Source organism: Triticum aestivum, chromosome 2A, assembly GCF_018294505.1.
Source record: "Triticum aestivum cultivar Chinese Spring chromosome 2A, IWGSC CS RefSeq v2.1, whole genome shotgun sequence".
Taxonomy (NCBI): Eukaryota; Viridiplantae; Streptophyta; class Magnoliopsida; order Poales; family Poaceae; genus Triticum; species Triticum aestivum.
In genome coordinates this window covers 462,974,949-462,980,239 of record NC_057797.1, presented here as the reverse complement: position 1 = coordinate 462,980,239, position 5,291 = coordinate 462,974,949, and positions in this window count along the sequence as shown.

The following is a 5,291-nucleotide window of genomic DNA, read 5'->3' as shown; positions in this document are numbered from 1 at the left end:
ACATAAGCAAGGTTTCTCTCGCTTCTCTTATCTAGCGGGACATCGCTAATCCTCACCCAAGCTACTTCCATCACCCCTTTTGCCCCAATGGCCGACAACCACTGCTTGGCGTGAATGACAGCCCCACTAGTTTTCAGAGTTACTTTCCCCACATAACAGATCTGTGCAACAGCTCTAGGATTAGGGAAACACACCACAAACACCCCTGGGCCTATAGCGTGTGCTGAACAACGCCAGCCCGTAGCCAGATAATCATTCAGATCTAGCTCCATTTGTCGAGTGGATGTCTCCCCCTCAACAATGGTGATCATAATGTTGTGAGTTTTCTCTTTCTGTTGGTTTGCTGTGCATGAATCATGAATGAAGTAAAATCCCTGACCCTTAGACTGAAAAGCACACATCAGGGCTACACATTCCCAAGGCAGAAATTCCACACACACAGAGGCTAGGTGACCCAACTTGCTGCATCTTTCACAGAATGCTTGAGGGCAATGAGTAGGAGTATGATCATAAGATTTGCAGATAGGATAGGCCCCTGGTTTTTTGGAGGAAGGCACCTGGGCAGGGTTTTTCCCCTGAGGACGACGCTGCGGAGATGCCATCTGCTTCCCAGCCATGGTGTCGTCTGAACCCGTGCCCGCCTGGCTCTTCTCCACCCAGATCCCGCCGTCCTGGATCTCGTGGTGCTTCGTTGCCACAGCTTCGTCCTAGCGCGATGAGTCCCCCGAGGCCGGTGCGGTGTTGGATGAGGAAGATCCGCCACCAGCCTCGCGCCTCCACGAGAACTTGTTGCGCTCGCCTCCACGGCCGACGCCGCGGCCGGTGATCTGCCCCGCCCCGCGGCTCGCACGGCCCACGCCTGCTCCTCCGCGACCCTCGCGGAAATCCTGCCCCGCATCCACCGCCATGGTGGGTGATGTGGCGACCGCCGCGAACGAACGGGGATCTCCGCCCACCTTGCCCTCCCACCACTCGAACGACTCCGGTTTCCTGGGTCTAGGGTTTTCCGCCGCTGCCCAGAAGTGGGAGAAAGCAATATCTAGGTCAAGGATCGGGCGAGGCAAGGGATTTATACCAGCGGTAGCTCCCCGCAGCTGCGAATGGAGGCTCGGATTTGTGCCCACGTGTCGCCTATCCGCCATTGGCGGGCGGTAGGTGGGGCTCGGGTCCGCCCCGACTCGATTCGGCGTGCTCGCCTGGTGGTCCGCTCGACTCCCGTGTACTGCTTGTCAGGACCCCGATTCCAAGTCACACCGATCTAGCCGATAACACCTAATATCACATTGAGGCCTCACGCACGGTATCCCCATGGGTGTCGCCTTACCATGGCCCAGGACCGTTTGCGCCTTTTGGCTCACGTATATGATAGTGTCGCTAGCATCCATATGACAGAGAACCCGGGCCGACATGGCTAGTCGTGAACCCAAAGCGGCACAGACCTATGGAGATAGGCATACGTGAATCACATCGAGCATGTCGGTCATCAGCGTGTGAATCCGGGCTGTAGCACTGGGCTAACAGGACTCCGGGGAACCCGGGCTATAGCAGGCTAGGCAGGACTCCGGAAGTCACCGCGTGACATTTCCCCGAAGGGACAGACATAGGAACAAAGTGAAACACATGCCGGCCAGTCAAGTGTCCTGAGCAGTAGTGCTGGGCTAGCAGGACTCCGGTGAACCGGGCTGTAGCGGACTACTATGGCTCGAGGAGCACTAGACTACATTTCCCCATAAGAAAGGCTGCCAAGGATAAACAACTAGATTGTCGGATCCCACACATACCAAGCATTTCAATCATACACACAATATGCTCGATATGTGCAAATACAACATGGCATCACAACAAAACTCTACAACTCAAGTACTTTATTTAAAGGCTCCAGAGAGCCATACATAACATGTTCATACAGGTAGGGGTCACATGACCCGACACTCAAGTCATACAAGCATACAAGCACATGCGGAAGCAAATAGTCTGAGTACAGACACTAGAAAGAAAGAAGGCTTCTCGAAGCCTGTCTATCTACATAGGGCCCTCCATGGCCAGGATCACCACCTGGGTGGCAAGTCACTCATCGACGTCGAGATCTACATAAAACCCATCAGAGGGGGCGGTGTTGTCGTCTGAAAACAGTAATTAAGCAAACATCAGTACAAAGGTACTCAGCAAGTCTTACATCAGAACCTACTATACATGCTCATTCTCAAGAAGGTGGTGGAGTTATTGCAGCAAGCCAGCTTTGACTCTTGGCTAAGCTATCCTACGGGACACCACTAGTAAAATAGTTTTCGCACACGAGTCCACTAATCACCAACACAATACTCCACCGGGGATCCTCCCTCGTCATCCTACGAGAGGGCCATCCTCGGTACTCACACTTATCTTGAGTCTTTTAGTAGTATCCATTAACTTGTCTATGAACTGTATAGGCAACCAAGTAGTCCTTTACTGCGGACGCAGCTATTCGAATAGATGATGTTAACCCTGCAGGGGTGTACTTCTTCATACACGCTCTCACCACTTACCGCCGTTTACACGACATGTACTCGGCAACCTTCAAGCGGAAGCCCAACGAGGGTGTCGGCCACGGCCTACCTAAACACTCAAGTCTCTAGTCCAGGTTTATCGCCTATCCAGGTTCCATCCGCAGGGAGTCCGGCCGAGGTTTCCACATACGGCCCCGAACGATGTGAACAGGGTCCCGAGACGCCAAACGGGCGCCCGGCATACCCAGCCACGGTGTATCTACCGCAACATAGCCCACCCCTAGGGTCAGCGCTACGCACGGCCGCCAACACATAACCTACAAACACCAGAAACTAATTGCAACTCCTGGACAGAGTACTAGGGTGATTAAGAAGCCGAGAGGGTCCATTGGTTTCGGGCCCAATGTATGGTAGTAACTGAATCTTAAATCACACATACAGATCTCAGTTCTTAGGGACGGCCTCAATGAAACAACCCACCATGTACTCCTACATGGCCTCTCATCGATACCTTTACCAAATCATGTTCAACACATCCCTCACATTACCGACATAATCATTTCACTCTAGCCCATCACCCAAATGAACCAGACCTGACACAACTCTAAGCATAGCAGGCATAGCATGGTAGGAACACAAATATGGCTCAATCAACTCCTACACATGCTAGTGGATTTCATCTAGTTACTATGGCAATGACAGGTCATGCAAAGGAAGTGGGTTCAACTACCACAACACACGGCAGTTTGAATCGTGTTGTCTTAATGCAGTAAACAAGAGCAGAAGCGAGAACATGGGTTTGTATCGGAATGATCAATGGGTTGCTTGCCTGATGTAGTGGTAGTAGGGTAATGCCCTTCAGTTGGATACTCGGAGATATCCTCGGAGGCAGAACCTACCACGAGGGACACATAGAACATAATCAACACATGACAATATGCAACAATATGATGCATGCTATGACATGGAAAAATGATGTGTCCTGCCTAATTCCATGTGAAACAAGTTAAAATGGGTCCATTTGAACCAAAGATTCAAATGGAAGTTAAAGTTCTTATGCATAATAAGTGTGTTAGCTTGTTTCACCTAAACAGCAAGGTTAAAGTGGTTTGTCATGCATGAAACCATTACAGATGGATAGATTGAATTTTTCTGATCATTTTTCATATATAATTTGTTTGATTTGGAGCTATGGTTGATTTTCTACGATTTTTAGAAGTTTTGGCTATTTCCTGGAATTTCCTATATAAAAATAAATCCAGAAAATGAATAATTGCGTCAGCACTGCATCACTGTGATGTCAGCGAGTCAAAGGCGCAAGGGCCAGTCAAACCTGACTGGTGGGCCCCGTCTGTCAGTGTCTCAGCTAACTAACAGAGTTAAGTTAGTACTAATTAACTGTCAGTGGGGGCTGGGCCCACATGTCAGTGACCTAAACTAACTAAAATTAGTTAATACTAATCCTAAACTAATTAACAGGTCGGACCCACCTGTCATAGGCTCAGGGGGGAAGTCAACTTGGGCCCACACGTCAGTCCACGGGTCAAAACGTGCTCAACTCGCCGGCGGCTTGACGCCGGCGATGACAGACGTGGCGGAGGGGCTCGGGTTTGCGTCTCCGCGACCAAACAGGTGGCCGAGACCATCTACGGGGAGCTGGAAGCGAGCCGCATCGTTTGGTGGTGGAAATGGAGCTCGGGGAGGCCGTGAACGACGCCGGCGATGACCTTGGCGGTCACCGGAGCTCGGGTGAGCTCGGGCTCATTGCTGTAATGGCCTAGGCGGGGCGGCGCTAGCATCTACGGCTCCTACGCGATGCGGGGAGTGCGTTGGACACAAGCCCGAGACCATATGGTCACCGGAGCATGACCGGCGACGACGCGTGCGGGTGATCTTCGTGTAGTCGATGCAGGGGACGACAGCGAGAACGGAGAGGATGGGAATGTAGCTTAGCTCACAGCGGTTGCGACAATCTAAACGGCGAGGTTGGGGACGAGCTGGAGCAGTGGTGACGCCGAAGGGGATCTCTGGCGGCGATCAACGAAGACGAGGACGAGGCGGTAACTCCAGGGCGAGCGAGCGCTCGGGGTTCGGTCTGCTCGACGGAGAGGAGGGCGGCGGAGCTCCTGGACATGGTGGCATGGCACGGAGACGACGGAGAGCACGACTATGGCGACGGTGTGGCTACGGCAGCGTCGGCCATCGTGGGAGAGAGCAAGGGAGAGAGGTAGGGGCGCGTGTGAGGTGTCCACGGGGTCGGGGCGGTGCCGCAGAGGCGCTTTGAGGCGTCACGCTGGCGCGGGCGACGGCAGGCAGGCAGAGAGGTGTCGTGGCAAGCTCATGTGCTCGCCGTCGAGCACCTGCTCACCTCGCTGACTAGGCGAAGCAGCTGCGTGGAGCGGCTGCTGGGCCAGGCCAGCTAGGTGGGCCGGCTGGTGGGCTTCCAGGTAAGCTCTAACTCTCTCTCTCTTTTCTGTTTTGCTTTTATTTATTTCCTGCTCTGTGTATTGAAATAGAATAAATACTATTTCATTTCCAAAGACTCTGGAAATATTCAGAGGCACATTTGGGAATATTCTCAACTGCCTAAAAATGCTTCCAAGATTATTTGAGCACTTTAAAATATTTATAGCATTTAAAATGCCCAAATTCAAATACTTATGGCTTGTTCAAAAATCCAGAATGGCTCCATAAATTGCAAGACCATTTTTGGCAGAGGTTTTAGTCAAGACCAAAAATGGTGGGCTTTTATGAAGGGCATTTTGGGTTCATTGAAATTCCAATTGTTGGAAAATAGCATTTTCA